Below are 17793 nucleotides of genomic sequence, written 5' to 3' on the forward strand. Positions count from 1 at the left end.
AGGTGTTACACAGCACTGTTGATTATCTTTAGACATTGAAGACTTAGGGCCTGATTCAGAGCTGAGCGCTCTGACCAGAGCGCTTGCTCTGAATCAGGGCCCTCCTACCTTTTCTTGGAGCGTCCTCATGGATGCTCGCATAGCTATGGGTTACCACCCAAAGCTATAGCGAGAGTCCATGATGATGGTCGCGTTGGTCTTGACCATTGCGACCATCGGGCTTGCGATGGAGACCCTGCTGTAGGGTCTCGCTGCCGCAAGCCCTGGAGTCTATCAGAGCCAAAATCACTCCCACTGACATCACTAGTGATGTCAGTGGGGCCGGCTTCAGGCACAACAGCACGCCCCCTTTAGTGCGAGACCCGGAGCGACAGCTTGGCTGTCGCAGTCCAGGTCTTGTGCATGCGTACGACGGAGCTCCCTCCGTCGTGCACATGCGCAGTGGGGCAACATCGACCCATTTGTGAGCGTCCTTTGCTCACGAACGGGTCTGAATGACCCCCTTACTACAGAATGGTGCTCAGTCATTAGTCACACCCATACTGACTAGAAGAGTTGGTTTACAGAAGTAGTAGTTACATCTGAGCGGGTAGTTTTCAGGTTTCTATCCTCATTTCAGATTGGAGAATTTTACTCAGCAACAAATATCTCATCAACCACTTAGGGATAAATTTACTAAGTGGTGGCTTACAAGAGTCACTGCTTCTCCTCGTATTTAAGCAGGGAAATTAAAAACAGCAAGACTATTCAAGGCAAAATGCACTGAGTTTCTTTGAATAGTAATAACCTCCTAAATTTCTTGTTTGAACATGATAAGAAAGCTATTGCTTAGTAAATTTACCCCTACGTCTGACTTTAGCCTATACATTATCATTACAAAAGGCTACAGTGGGAAGTCAGAGCAAGAAATTCACTTTCATAATTAAAATTTCAATTTAGAAGTTATTTTAAAGATTAAAACTAAGTCTCTAACTCTGTCACAGATATTAAGGAAGTGTTCCTATAAATCAATTTTTAATGGATTATAAAATATTGATCTAGGATCAGTAGATAGATACTGTATGTCATATCTTGTATATGATAAAGTAATAGAGAACAGGAACAAAATAGTAGCCATCACAAATAATTCACAACCATGAAAACTTTCCTAGAAACATTATATTAGTAGGTTTAAGTTATGTATCTAGTACACTGATGACATACAGCAAGTCTACCATGTGACCACATAAATGTATTGTGGAAGCATGCTGTGAGTTCCACATGCTAGTAACTATGCTGTCAAATACATACAGAAATACATACACTCATGGGCAAGCTATAAAATTGTTAAATGAAGTTATAAAAAAAATCTATAGAAAACAAACAAATATTAAATAGTATTAATAAAAAGCACATAAGTATAAGAAAAATTGTTATTACTAGTTCATGGCTTAAATAGAAAGGTGATTAAATTATTATCAGAATGGTTCAGTGCTTACAACTGTACTACCAATATATTGTAATGAGGTCCTCAGTATGGAAGAGAGTTATTATATCTTAGAGGGGTCTATTTACTAAGCCTTGGATAGAGATAAAGTGAATGGAGATAAAAGGTTGGATTCAATTAGCCACGAAGAGTCAAGGTCAGCGAAAATCGCGATGTTTTCACCTCATTCGCCTGTTTTAACGTGATGTTTTCTCCATACGCGTCCCCACTTTTCGCCCCATTCAAGTCTAAAGTGCAGATAGGCGAATGTAGTTAATAGCAAAACTAGCGAAAAGTACAGCATATTTTGGGGAAATCAGTCTGTACCCCATTAAAAGCCAAACTGACCCTGGGAATCGATATAGAAGAGTATAAATAGCCCTAATAAAAGTATTTAGTGATCTTATATTGAGTCAAAGAGCTGTTATATGCTTAAATGTGGGAACAATTATATAATGCAATGTTTTTTTGAGAAAAATAAGTAATGTAGTTAAATTTGGGGTATGTGTAAATGGATACTAGTATATTTTGGTGTCTCTAAAGTGAACATTTAAAAAAATCTAAAAAATACAACTGCTGCAGCCTCCTACAATTCTAAAAACACCTGTCACATTCATATAGCCCCCCAAATTACCAGGCCCCCTACTTTTTACCCATTTTCCAAAAATTACGTGTTGTTTGGGGTGAATTAAGATAATTTTTTTTGCCTAATTAGTCATTAGGGAGGAGGTGTCCAAAGGGTTCTGAACCAAGTTCCCACATTTGTACCCCAAAATATGGATTTTGCACTTCTTTTCTCCTGCCTTTTGCTGGAGAAGCTTTTTCACCTGTTTTTGCCTATGGAGTTTTCTAGGTGAAAATGACCTAGAATTGAATACTGCGATACTTTGAAGACAGGTGAAAACTGCAGATTGGCGAAAACTTTTAGCTGATCTCGGATTTTCACGATTAATTGAATTTGCTCTAAAGTATCAGCCAACCAGCTCCTAACTGTCATTTTTCAAACACAGCCTGTGACATGGCAGTTAGATGCTGATTGGCTGGTACTTTATCTCGGTTCACTTTATCTCCATCCAAGGCTCAGTAAATAGACCCCAGAGAGAGATAAAGTGAAGAGAGAGAAAGTACCAACTGATCATCTTTTAAAGCTGGCCACACACTAGACCAACTTACATCCAACCAGCCAACTTGTTGATTGGTTGGAATGAAAATCTGGTAAGGAATGGGAGTAAATGATGATCAGCAATTTGCTCCTAAATGCCAGAAAACAGATGAAAATGGTCGTTCAGACAAGTTTGTTAAATGTTTGAGCTAAACTATTTGTTCAAACAACAGTTTTGGTCCATTTCCCAGAGTTTGGGAGAAAATTGATGATTGTATTCCTTACCAGATTTTCATTCCAACCAATCAACTAGTTGGCTGGTTGGACAGATAATCTTTAGATGTGTGGCCATCTTAACTGTCATTGTACAGGGGCTGTGCTAGAAACATGACAGAAGCTGGTTGGCTGGTACTTTATCTATAAATTTCCCCCATTATGATGATATATTACTGCCAGCAAGATACACAGATTGCACTGACAAATCAGGCAGGTTACACACCAGTGCAATTTGAGGTAACTAAGAGTTTACCTTAAGAGACGCCTTTTTTGGCAGGTTGCTGGTGGTGGCAGCAGTAATGTCCTGCGTAGAGCTGGGGCATAATTCAGACTCCAACTACAAATAATAATATAGATAGGGGGCATAAGAAAACAAACATGGGAGAAAAGAGATTAAAGGTTTATTATAATTTGTATTTGAAACAAAATAAAATATTTAATATATATAGTAAAGCATGTACTTCATATTAAACTTTAACCAGCAGCATTAAAATTGTATTACTGCATTTACCTAGACTAAAATACAGAATTTGTCTGCATACACTTTATTATCACTTGTCTAGAGCTCTCTGCCCCGCACATGACACCGTTTGAGCAATCTACCTGGTTCTACAATACACTATCTGACAATCTACCTGGTTCTACAATACACTATCTGACAATCTACCTGGTTCTACAATACACTATCTGACAATCTACCTGGTTCTACAATTCTCTATCTGACAATCTACCTGGTTCTACAATACACTATCTGACAATCTACCTGGTTCTACAATACACTATCTGACAATCTAGCTGGTTCTACAATACACTATCTGACAATCTACCTGGTTCTACGATTCACTATCTGACAATCTACCTGGTTCTACGATACACTATCTGACAATCTACCTGGTACTACAATACACTATCTGACAATCTACCTGGTTCTACAATACACTATCTGACAATCTACCTGGTTCTACAATACAGTATCTGACAATCTAGCTGGTTCTACAATACACTATCTGACAATCTACCTGGTTCTACAATACACTATCTGACAATCTACCTGGTTCTACAATACACTATCTGACAATCTACCTGGTTCTACAATACACTATCTGACAATCTACCTGGTTCTACAATACACCTTTGAATCTTGTTCAATAGAAAATGGATTTTGTTTTTTCAATATTTTCCTTATATAGATTGTCCTTGTACCCGATAACTGTCTAAGTTACCCTAAGTGACTAGTAAGGTCACCTAGCAGAAGTGGGTAGGAAAAGGCTTACCTTGCTCTTGGACATTACACTTGATGACTTTTCTTCCCTTTCTTCCTCTTCATTATTTCTTTGGTTAAATCCTAAAGTGCAAAAATAGATTTTACCACTCAAATATAAAAAAAAAATAAAAAGGAGAAAGTTGGGATTGCCAGCACTGGTGAAACCCAAGTGCTAGCACAAGCAAGCAGTATAAGAGGGGTACAAACAAATTTTAAGAAACTTACCTCTTTTGCGAAAAGAGAATTTAGAGCATAATCTGTACATGGCTGTATACACATCACATGTACAACATAAAATGCACAGCATGAACTGCACAACATAAACAGCATAACATGGAATGCATGACATCACAATGACTGCCATTTATGATCTCGTACATGTTAAACAAAATTTGCATAATTTATGCAAGTGTTTACTATGTTAAAGAGAATGTACAGTATATCACTGCTAAATTACTATAGGCCTAAAAATTAAAGCATTAAACAGGCAAGAAGTGGTCTACCTGTGGATAAAGACACAAAAAAGTTTAACAAAACATCTCACAAGTCATATTTTTTAAATAAAATATTTACGTCTTTTTAAAAAAAAAAAAAAATGTTCTCAACTATGAAAAAAAATTGTTTAGCCAGTAAAGTTGTTAAGCAATAAGCCACATTTTTCCACCCCAAATTGGCTAATGGGAGTATAGGCCAATCAGAAATTATGGCTAACATTTAATATTATGGGCTGTATTCAATTAGCGGCGATATTATCGCACCTGCGATAATATAGTCGATTTCTCAGTGATAGTATCGCATCGGCGATAATTTATCGCAGAGTTTTCATGTGAAAATGGAGAAAACTTTTCTCCATTTTAAAAAAGGGGAACATATGCAAAATCCCTAATTTGGGGTAAAAATGTGGGGATTTCTTACAGAATTCTTTGGACAGCCCCCCCCGGAGGGCTATCAAATGCGGCAAGTGTTTTAAACATTGCACGTGGCTGGTGCAGGTGTTTTTTTAGCGGTTTTAAAAAACCACCTGCGCCAGCCACGTGTGATGTTTAAAACACTTGGCGCATCCTTATGGCCCTCCGAAATACCAGACCCAAAATGTTCAACGCATTTTACATGAAAAAAAAAATGTAGTAAGTTATTGGGCTCTCTGCATGTGATGTAGCATGGGTGGAGAAAACTTAGTTCATGCTCTGGGCACCGGCTGTGGGCACTGTCCAGTGCGCATTAGAACTTTTTTTGTCTACAGTTGTAATGGATTGCTGGGGACACTTTCCCAACCCCTGACATAATAGAGAAGAGATGACTGGGGTTCCTGTGGGAACATCACATCTATAATATATAATTGGCCACATGCAGCCTCTCTCTGTTACAATGGGGTTGTAACTTTATGTCCCCAGTCACTTGCTGTGGTTCTATTAACCTCTGCTCCTACCTCCTCATTGAACTCTGCTTCCCCCCACTTTACCTATGTTCCCACCCCCCAATGATTGTTGCTCTACCCCAGTATTATCTTAACATATGGACATGTGGTACCCCAGTATAGCTGAAATGGGTCAGTGGAAAATGTTATTTCAAGACTGAATAATCCCCCTGCTATATATTTGAAATTTCATGTATTTATATAGGAACAATATACTGTATGTATGATAAATCATATGTTAATTCATATATTTACACAATGTTAAATAGTTAAAAATAGTATTTTATTTATTTAAGTATAAATTCATATATTGTGAACATGTTTATGTGAACTTATGGCACCACGTCTCTATGCCATTATATTGCTCAGTACCATCTATTCCCCCTCTAAATACTACATGAGGATTGAACTTCATGTACCAGCATGCAATATGGAGTTGATGACTGATCCGATCATGTGATGTCTAAAGGGGCGGAGTTATCTCCTTGGTAACTGTCCGCTCTCCAATCACACTATACCATGCCCATATGTTTAATTCATTAGCGTGAGGATTGAACTCCATTACCAGCATGTAATATGGAGTTGATGTCTGATCCGATCATGTGACTTCAGAAGGGGCGGAGCTATATGTTTGGCAACCGCCCGTTCTCCAATCACACTTAGTTGAGAATATGTATTTAAACCATTAGTCTTGGATTATCGATACGGAGGAGGTGAACAAGCCCTCTACCGGGCGAAACGTGCGTCCTCACTGTCATTTACACTGTTTGGACTTCCAGCCAGTGCACGGGCTGGACGCCGCAGAATTTTGGTTGCAGGAGCGGTATTGTATTTTCAAGCATTCAGTCATAGCAGGACCGCTGTGTCCTGTTATCCGCTTTTTTGCGGGGATATAGATGCAGGAGTGATCTATATTTATATTCTTATATATTAACACAGCAGGACCTTTGTGTCTTCGGACCAATATTTATGTCTCACTTAATCTTATAAGTAATCTCTTAGTGTGAATTGCTGATTACAGCTTTAACATCGTATATATTTATACACTAGAGATTAATTACCAACTCTGTCTTTGTCACCTGCACATGATTATGTGCTAAATCTATTCACTATTTTTGATTCAATGTCTTATATATTCCACCTTTTTCTTTGATTATTGCTTTCAATTGAGCTAGCTTATTAGCATTTAATTTTTCACAATCTCTCTTACTCTACAGGGGAGACATACTATGTATCACTTATGTATATATTTATTGTGATAAATTGTTAGTTTGATTTTGCAAATCCTGTCCACCTCATTGGTGGATCTAATCATGCTAATAGATTAATTGATATGGGAACAAAGGAACCCACTGACTCAGGATTTGACGTATATCTGTTATTTTCATGGGACACTCATTATGTCCATATGACTTTTTCACAATGAATTCCTATTTAATCATTTATATCTAAGGATCTCACTTTCACAGAGACAGTGAGTTTTGTTCTTTATAATTGATGGTCTGACACCTGAAGTGTCATCTATTATCTGCTTATTTGTTTATTGATTACAACTATCAATTGGTGCTATAGATCTCTCCATTTATTTGTTTTTTTCAATACTGCTCCGAATTTGATTGATCTTGCTATATTAGTTCATTATAAGATATTTCTCTCGGACTAATTCCATATGTCCTTGAAACAGCTCCAATGAATGCATCAATATCTGTGATGTACCTCCTCATTGAAATAGGAGGTTAGAAGAACACACAATACATGTATAATAAGTTTGATGATTTCTTGTGACTTAATAAGTGCAATGCATAATAAGTTTAATGATTTTTTGTGACTTATCTAATATACTTGGAGCACAAATTAAGTCTGCTTGTGCATTCTTTTTTTGGTAGCTGCTTAACACCATCAAATGGACTACTAATATTACTAGTCCTACATATGTACTGCTTTGATCTGACAATGGTGCTATTTTCCCTAATATAACTACAGCCATACTATGCGTGATTGCCCAATCCCGTCTGATCTTGGAAGCTAAACTGCATTTGGCCTGGTCAGTACCTGGTAGGGTGACCTCCAGGGAATACCAGGTGCTGTAGTTCAAGATATCCATTTGGGAGGGGTATTTGCACACGGTCAAGCAGTATAGGAATTTATAAGCCTCAATCAAACACATCCAATTTCTGAGTGTGTTATTAATTTTTAATTTGCCTTCAGATTCTATTATGAATGATGAAATCTGCTATTTTATGATGAATAATTCCATCTAATTTACTGAGATAACTGTATGGTACATGATTATTTTAATATTGTCAATAAAAGTTATGTTCTAATTATACTATAATCAATACCTAAGAGTGCCCCAGACAATAGCCATACTTTTTCTTCTTTCTGCTGTTTGATATAATATTTTGGCTTTGGGAGCACCACCAACAATTACGGATGATAAATATTATTTTTCAATTACTGTATAGTTGGTCTATCATTACCTATCTTTCGAAAGTTCTGTGCAGAATCTTCCCTTTCTACTTTTGATGTAGTGATAATGCTCAGGTGTAATGTGAAAGTTTGGAGTGACACATGTTCGCTGCTTTATTTAAAACTAAAAATATAACTTAAGGGTCTATTTACTATGCAGTGTTAGGAGACAGAGTGAAAAGTGATAAGTGCCTGCCAATCAGCTCCCAACTGTCATTTTTCAAACACAGCCTGTAAGATGTCAGTTGGGAACTGATTGGCTGGCACCTTAATGGTGCGTACACACTACACGATATGCTCCCTGAGCAATATCGTGTAGTGTGTCCCCAGCAACCTGTGCTCAATGTCGTTCATGACATTGAGCACAGCCGCTGAACGATATCATTAACGATATCGTTCAGCGCCGGGCTCTCTCCCCCATTCCCCAACATGCAGCAACCTGACGAGATCGTCAGGTTGGCCTGCATGTCAGCCCGATGAACGATGATGACGAACGACCCGTGGGAACGCGCGTCGTCGTTATCGTTCATCATTTTAGGGTTAAAAATGGATGATAAAGTGGACGACTGAACGATAACGATATCGTTATCGTTCAGTCGTCCACTTTATCGCCCAGTGTGTACGCATCATATCACTTTTTACTCTGTCTCCTAACACTGCTTAGTAAATACACCCCTTAATGTGTTATCACTGACCTTCTTGTTCACATTGGTGACAGTGTGCCCTTATTCTCTTTTATTGGTGGATATTTTGCATTGCATTATTGTTGGTATATGTGTTATGAACCCATTTCTTAAAAGCTGTACAGACTGCAGCAGAACCTACCGGTCTGGGACCCAGATAAATAAAATCTATCCGTATATCCAAGTGTAATTTACTGACTGCACAATGTAAATCGTATAGTGTCATGTAATGTGAAAATTGTGTTTTTGTTCAGTTGTGTGAACTGCTATCATTGTATAACTCATACTGTGGTTTTAAAAACATTCTTACCTGAACTTACCTCTTTGCCTCACTGAAGTAATAAGAACCAAGAGATAATACAGCCTGGTAAGGAAACACGCAACACATCTGGGACTGACATTTAAGTGGGTTGGTACAGGTACACTGGGCAGCTGCTCAGGACCCCATGATTCAAGAGATCCTCGAGCAGAGGTGGGCTGCGGTGGGGCATCTGCCCCCTGGGATGGTGCCTCCAGAGCTTCTTAGGAGACATGTAGGGAATGCTGCCCACCCGGCTGCTCTGGTTGTGTGTAATCCACAGTCAGAACAGCTGGGGAGCATCTTTCTCTGCCTGCCTCTCAGCCAACACCACTATGCATGGAGCAAGCAGCTGCACACCATTCATAGGACAGCCAGCTGAGAGGCAGACAGAGAAATATGCTTCCCGGCAGCACTGTAAATTACACATAGATTGGCCAGGCAGCATTCTTTACCTGCCTCCCAGGCTGCAGACAGAAAGTGAATGGCTCAGCTTGCCGATTGGTGGATGGCTGTAGCTATCCACCAATCAGAGTGCTGACAGCCAGTCACTGTATGGAAGTATGTGGAGAGATGGCATGAAACCGAAGGAGGGGTAAGTATTGGACGGTGGAGGCAGTGAGTTTCCAATTGTAGGGGCCCCAGTGCATTGCTTTGCCCAGGGCCTAAGATGCTGTTAAAATGGCCCTGCTATACCCAGATGATATTTACTCCGTCCCCACACTGCCCACTGCTTCTTACCCCCACTGAGCTTCTGCGCCACCACTTTTTCCCAACTTTATGGAAATGAAAGCACACATCTAGTAAGCTTCATGCCAGTATAAGTGATAATTTTTTTTTTAGAAATCAATAAATATTATTTTTGAAATGTAATTTTTGGGGCACTCATTTTTTATTAGTATAATAAAAACTTTAAAATATCAGACAATTACATAGCATATGTATATTATAGTAGATACAAGCTTCTTAAGTGGATAGTTTCTGCTTCATACAATGCTCTGGAGAAGCAACAGAGGCAAAAGCAGATCGAACAGAATACATGTTGGAAGGTAGGTGGTTGTCAATCAATGACACTTCATTTTGTCCTGTGCCATTGGCCCTTCAGTCTTCTGTAAGGTGCTGGGGACAGGGGTGGAAAGGGAGGAGGGGGGACAATAAAAATTAATGTTTGTTTTATTATTTTGGTTTTGGTGGCGAGAAATCATGTTGGGGCAATCACTACATCATTGAATCAATGTGTTTTTATTTATTTCCTGTCGGGGACAATATGTGTCTTTTGTTTCCCCTGTCAGGGACAATGTGTGTGTTTTTTTCTGGGGCTGGCCAGGTCCATAAGCACAATGATAAAACCAAAGACAGAGAAATGGTAGTATGAATACAGGATAAGATAGAAAGAATCCCTATGGCTCATAACGATGGATCCCACAGGGGTGAGTAGGGAGTAAACAGCATGAGCCATTAGAGTGTAACCACTAAGTGGGCAGACAGACAGAAATGACAGATGATGATGTACCAGATCACCAATTGTGTCTGCTGTCAACTTTTGGAACGCCCCCACTCTCCAACTCCAATGTGTTTAAGGATTTGTAAATGGAAATTCCTTATATTTAAATATTGACCTAAGGATTAGTACAATTCCTTTTTTTCTGAATATCAAATTATATTTGTATTATCTGTATTATTAATCCATCATTAATATTGAATTTAATTAAAATAAAAGAACATTAGGTAAGTGATGTTGGATTCAGAGGATATCATTGGAAAGGGGGTATACATCCAGGTGTACAAAACATTCCCAATAAGAGAATAGGGTAACAAAATCAATCATGGTTAGAATCATAATGATAACTAAATATTTCACTAAGCATAGAAGTCAAGTCAGTTCAACATTAAAGGATTTATTTAAGACAAAAGGTAAGAGATTGAAAGGAGGTTGGACTTGAAAATGTTGCACCATCTTTGTCAGAGGAGAACTTATGCCAGGAACACCACATCATCAAGGGTGACCTTGATTTCAAAATGATAGTGAACCTTAGATACAATCCTAGCAATGGATGGGAAAGAATTAGACTTCCAATGTTGAGTTATGGCCACTCTGGTCACCATGAAAATATGAACCAAAATGGGGACAGAAGGGGTAAAAATAAAGAGGAGCACCAACCCCGGTTCTGGGTGCACAGTTCTACTGAGAACTGAAGAATTCAATTTAAATACTTCCTGTGCACAAAAATGTGGTATAATGTGCAAATAGTGCCACACTTATGCCGTCGAAATTTGGAGCTGCGGGACCAGATAGTATGCAGCTTATTAGGTGTAAGATACAACCTATGAAGCAATTTTAACTGCATCTCTGAGTGGTACAGACATTGCAACATATAGTAGATTAAGCAGTCTGATAGATACCCTCCCTCTGGGCATTAAGAGTGTTCTTTGGAGATCTGGAGACGTAGGGTGAAATCAAACTAAGTGACTTTATTGTCACAAAAAACAGGCACGAACATATAAAAGAATAGTCCAAAGTACGAACGGTGCTGCTGAATGCCGATGGTATGGCTGGACACCAATGGTTCAGCTAGGGAGCTGATGATGCAGCTACGGAGCCGATGGTGTGGCTAAGGTGCCAATGATGTGGCTGGATAGTGTGAAAAAAATAAAATTCTGTGTGTGGTTGTGTGTGTTAGCCCCAACTTAGCTGTGCTATAATTGGTTGGTGACACTTCTGCAAGACCGCAGTGAGTATGGAGGACAGTCACATGACCGGAGAGCAGGATCCACATGCCAGTCTTGTAGCTGCCGGCAGCAGTCATGATGACGATGCAAGACGGTCAACATCATCTATGAATGCAGATGTACCAGGGCATAAGTCAGGGCAAAAAGTCAGACTAAAAAAGGATGTATGCACAGACTGCAGGGTACCTGTCTAGAGCATCCAAAGGACGCACGGTGCAGCACTGCAGTGGCAATACTGGCTGCAGGGTGTCGTTCCTGGCATCCCGATAGCCAAAAGCAAGGGCCATGGGGCACCGGTTGCACACCCCTAGTTACGACCCTGCTTTGGTGACCCCCTCCAGCACCCCTGTCATGAGCAGTCCATGGGTCTCAATTGGTCATGCGACTCTGGGCCTGATTCAGCAGCAGTCACAGCTGTGATTTTGCAGCTGCAAAAATATGCTAATACCTGCCAAAGCATAGCTGGCATAAAGACGCCCACTGCTGCCTTCTCATATCCATCCAGCCTCGCTCTTCTGCGTAACCATTGGTACCATCATCACACATCGGCAGTCACGCAGCATTTATACCAAGTCTAACCAGCAGCAGACACTGCAAGTTTCCTCACACACAGTGGGATCTCATGCTGTGTGTGCAATCGCAGTGGCTATTTTATGCATGCCCATGCAATGGTGTTCAAATGGACAGGCGCGTCTGCATTTTTCGCAGTGCGATCGCAGCACGCGCAGTGCAGCTTATACGCATACACAATAGCTAACAATCGCTCAATCTGTAGTGCCCCCAGTAGTAATGTCCCTTATAGTAGTGCCCAGAGTAGGAATGCCCCTGATAGTAGTGCACAAAGTAGTAATGCCCCCTATAGTAGTGCCCACAGTAGTAATGCCCCCATTAGTAATGCCCCCTATAGTAGTGCCTCCAGTAATAATGCCCCCTATATTAATGCCCCCATTAGTAGTGTCCACTATAGTAATGCCCCCTATAGTAGTGCCCCCTATATTAATGCCCCCATTAGTAGTGTCTACTGTAGTAATGCCCCCTATAGTAGTGCCTCCAGTAGTAATGCCCTCTATATTAATGCCCCCATTAGAAGTGTCCACTGTAGTAATGCCCCCTATATTAGTGCCTCCAGTAGTAATGCCCCTACATAAATGCCCCCATTAGTAATGCCCCATTAGAAGTGTCCACTGTAGTAATGCCCCCTATAGTAGTGCCTCCAGTAGTAATGTCCCCTATATTAATGCCCCCATTAGTAGTGTCAATGGTTGTAATGCCCCTAGTAGTAATGCCCCCTACAGTTGTGCCCCCAGTAGTAATGCCCCCCTATAGCCATGCCCCCAGTAGTAATGCCCCCTTTAGTAATCCCCCCTATAGCCATGCCCCCAGTGCTGGTGCTTCTGAAAAAAAAATACAATTAAAAAACAAACACAATACTTGCCTTAAGCCCCACTCCTGCGTACGCTGCTGTCTGGTCCGACCACGGCTCCACCCGGATCTATGGGAGAGACGTCATGACTTCCCTTCCATAGTGCTCTCTGCAGGAGCCGAAGCTCAGGTGTGAGCTTTGGCTCCTCGGATCTATGGGAGAGATGTCATGACGTCCCTCCCATAGTGCTCTCAGGAGTGAGCTCCGGCTTTCGGCTGCTGTTGCAGGAAGGGAGTCGGGTGCCTGCTGATAACAAATATCAGCAGGCGCCTGGCAAATGGAGCCTCCCTATGATGGCTAGCGGGGGGGGGCTGACGCTGTTTGTTTTTGTTCCTGGGATTTTTTTTTCTCCCGGGGACTCAGTGCGCCATCTAGGCGCTGGCGCTCCGGGTGACAGCCCTGTTATCCTGCCCCTAGAACTGCCACTGGTTCATCCACACACCAAAGATATCGCCAACGATGAACGACCACCGATCGCAAACCACTATGGAAAATGCACGATATCATCCAGATTGGCCTGCACGCATGCCCGATGGACAATATTGCTATCGTCCAGCGGTAGCGTGCATCATTGGTCGTTCATTGCATACACACGGAATGATATGAACAATATATCATTGAACGATATCGTTATTGTTCATATCGTAACGATATAGCATTCTGTGTTGTCATAGAGGTACTGGAGAATTTGTGGATGGCATATATGTGTGTCCCAGATTTCTGACATAGGTGTTTTAAACCCCGAGGAAAAGTCTGTTCTGCCAAACAGATTAGAGTGTCGGCTTTTGGTAAAAGCTGGATAATGGGTCCTGGGGGTGTGGATGTGAGGAGAAGGAAGGGCTCCATCCACAGGCCATTCCAGGTGTTGGACCTTTCAGTCTGAGAGCAGGCTGATTAGTAGTTGCACCTGGAAGTGGCTCATATAAGCTGGCTCAAGGTTTGGTTCATTGTCTCATATAGACTTGGGGTGAATAGACAGTGAGGTTTGTTCAGAGACACTGTGTTATACTGGAAAGTGCTGTGTTTGTGTCTAAGTTTTGTGGTGAGGCAGTAGGCCCTACCACTTTGAGAGAAGCAGTAATTTGTGTAGTTAGTGCCCAGACGGGCTAGGATTTATTTTTATGTTTTGTTTATTTTACTTGCACAATACAAACTGGTTCCGACCAGCTTGCACGAAACCCTGGACTGGTGTGCTGTTCCTGGCTGCTGTGTGTAAGGATGTGTCCATCTTCCCCAGGAGAGGGACCCCTACCCCGATTGTATCACAATGTATACACACTTTTAGATCCAAAGTCTGTCTTTATGTTTTCAATAGGGTAAGGATAAGGTTTTATCAAAGCACTGGTTTATCAGTCATAATAACAGTCTATGGAGTCACTGTAGTAACTCATTATATTGATTGATATGAAAGAAGCTAAGTGACATTATCTTTCCCAGCAAAGTGACACCAGTAATTGCTCGTATGGTCTATTTCAAACCTTGACTCATGACCTTTATCTTTAAAATTGTTTGGGTGCCAAGTCGTTTCACATGAACAAAGCAATAAATTTCCCCCACATGTAAGGAAGGATAAGCAACAAAAGTGGGGGTGGAAGAGCTGCATGCTGTACGGATTTGTTTGAAGCACTCACCAAGATATAATTTGCAAAAGGTTTCTCTAGTCCTAGTATGGAGCTCACACCTGTCAGAAATCCCCCATGGGAAACCCAAACAAAGCATCCAGCAACAGACTCCAGGATATAGCACTGTTGTGTCCCCAGGGAGTAGCATAGCTCACTGAGGGGGGTGTTAGTTACTCAGAAGACAATTTGAAAGATGAACTATTTATTTACTACCATGTTCTTACATGGCACCGGTATATTATGTTGAGTTTGAAAATTGGGAACAAACCAGTAAATAAAATAAAACAAGAGTCGGTAATAATAACAGATAGGGGCTGATATTGAGCTGGATGCAGCTGTTTGTTTTGCAGCAGTGGTGCCTGCGACTTTCTGCTATTGCTGCTGCAAAGCCTTTCCTGGTGCACAGCCGTGCGTCTGACTCTGGATGTGCAAGGACTGAAACGCTCACTTTGTGCATCTTTAGAAGATTAATGTGGCAACTGGTGTAAACTAAATGGACAGCACTGCTCTCCGATTGCAGACGCTCGAGCTACCACATTAGTCCTATGGATTCTCGCATTAGCCCGAGGTAGTTAATTAGGCTTCCATAGCGGCCTGCAACTACAGCCACTCTGCATGCAACTCAGAATGAGCTCCATAAAGTGCTTCTATGCAGTCATGCAAGCAGCCTCATTGCAAGCAACCTTCTCCTAATGTACATGCTTGTTTTTTCACTGCCAGTGTTTAGGGAATATTTTGACCATTTCTTGCCAGGACTATTTACAAGATGGTAACAGGCTGTCAATGTGTGCACTACCAACAGTAGGAAGAGGAAGGGCTGATCATAGCAGTAGTAGGGGTATTGCATTTATTATATCCCCTGTTCTTCAGTGGGCAGACCATAAGGCGTCCATAACTTTATTGCAATTAAACACAATATAACAGCTTACACTAACTTATACTAAAAATAAAGACAGGACACAGACTGCTTTGGTTAAATGGTCATAACTTGCTTTTATTAAAGGTATGACCCTGAATTATACTTTAAATATTGAATTTTAATTTATTGGGAGGCAATAAAGCTTAAAAACAGCTAAAATCACAGAATTTGTAGGTTTTTCTGCTCCTATGCTATTATTAACCTCAATAACCTTAATTTCCACTAATTTCCAGTCTATTCTGAACATCTCACACATCACAATAGTGTTTTTATGTCCAATAGTGTTTTTATGTCTAAAAGGTTGCACCGAGGTAGCTGGATGACTATGCTAAGCGACACGAGTGGGCGGCACAAACACGTGACCCATCTAGGCGTGATACTGCAGTGGCAGACAGGATGGCAGTTTGAAAAACTAGGCCCCAAACTGTACATAATGCAAAGAAAAAAAAGAGGTGCAAGATGGAATTGTCCTTGGGCCCTCCCACCCACCCTTATGTTGTATAAACAGGACATGCACACTTTAACAAACCAATCATTTCAGCTCCAGGGTCTGCCACACAACTGTGGCTGAAATGATTGGTTCGTTTGAGCCCCCACAAAACAAGCTGGCAATTAATCTGTCCCTGCACAAACTGGCTCTACGGAGGCAAGATGTCATCCTCATCCTCCTCATCCACCGATTCCTCACCCTCTTCAGTGTGTACATCCTCATCCTCACAGAGTATTAACTCGTCCCCACTGGAATCCACCACCACAGGTCCCTCTGTACGTTCTGGAGGCTGGTCTCCCTGGAAGAGCTGATAATTCATTTTGATGAACATCATCTTCTCCACATTCTGTGGAAGCAACCTCCTATGCCTTTCGCTGACAAGGTTCCCGGCTGCACTAAACACTCTTTCGGAGTACACACTGGAGGGGGGGCAACTCAGGTAAAATAGAGCCAGTTTGTACAGGGGCCTCCAAATTGCCTCTTTTTCCTGCCAGTACAGGTATGGACTGTCTGACATGCCTACTTGGATGCTGTCACCGATGTAATCCTCCACCATTCTGTCAATGGTGACAGTATCATATGCAGTGACAGTAGACATGTCAGAAATTGTTGCCAGGTCCTTCAGTCCGGACCAGATGTCCAAACTTGGTCCTGCCTGCCCTGCATCACCGCCAGCGGGTTGCTTAGGATAGCTAAGTTTTTTCCTGGCAGCCCCAGTTGCGGGAGAAAATGAAGAAGAAGCTGTTGACGTGTCACGTTCCACTTCAGCTGACAGTGTGTTCACCAGCAGGTCTTTGCACCTCTGCAGGCTTGTGTCGGCCGGAAAGAGAGACACCACATAGGCTTTAAAACGAGGATCGAGCACGGTGGCCAAAATGTAGTGGTCTGATTTCAACAGATTGACCACCCTGGAATCCTGGCAAAGCGAATGAAGGGCTTCATTCACAAGTCCCACATGCCGAGCGGAATCGCTCCGTCTTAGCTCATCCTTCACTTTCTCCAGCTGCTTCTGCAAAAGCCTGATGAGGGGAATGACCTGACTCAAGCTGGCAGTGTCTGAACTGACTTCACGTGTGGCAAGTTCGAAGGGCTGGAGAACCTTGCACAACACGGAAATCATTCTCCACTGCGCTTGAGTCAGGTGCATACCCCCTCCTTTGCCTATGTCATAGGTGGATGTATAGGCTTGTATGGCCTTTTGCTGCTCCTCCATCCTCTGAAGCATATAGAGGGTTGAGTTCCACTGCGTCACAACCTCTTGCTTCAGGTGATGGTGGGGCAGGTTCAAGAGTGTTTGCTGGCGCTCCAGTCTTCGGCACGCAGTCGCTGAATGGCGAAAGTGGCCAGAAATTTTTTGGGCCACCCAAAGCGTCTCCTGCACGCCCCTGTCGCTTTTCAGAAAATTCTGCACCACCAAGTTTATTGTGTGAGCAAAACATGGGACGTGCTGGAATTTGCCCAGATGTAATGCCCGCACAATATTGGTGGCATTGTCAGATATCACAAATTCCCAGGAGAGTCTAAGTGGGGTAAGCCACTGGGCGATGATTTCCCTCAGTTTCTCTAAGAGGTTGTGTGCAAAATACACCTAACCCCAAATCTGATAAATGCACCCCATCAGGGCGAAAAAATGGA

At 41.7% G+C, this 17793-nt stretch overlaps 1 pseudogene; it reads left to right on the top strand.

Moving 5' to 3' along the window:
• The first annotated feature begins 7499 nt into the window (after positions 1 to 7499).
• On the top strand, positions 7500 to 7617 carry LOC148532434 (5S ribosomal RNA; annotated as a pseudogene).
• Positions 7618 to 17793: the final 10176 nt, after the last annotated feature.

This window comes from Taudactylus pleione, unplaced genomic scaffold (assembly GCF_031769625.1).
Source record: "Taudactylus pleione unplaced genomic scaffold, aTauple2 ptg000077l, whole genome shotgun sequence".
In the NCBI taxonomy this organism is placed as follows: Eukaryota; Metazoa; Chordata; class Amphibia; order Anura; family Myobatrachidae; genus Taudactylus; species Taudactylus pleione.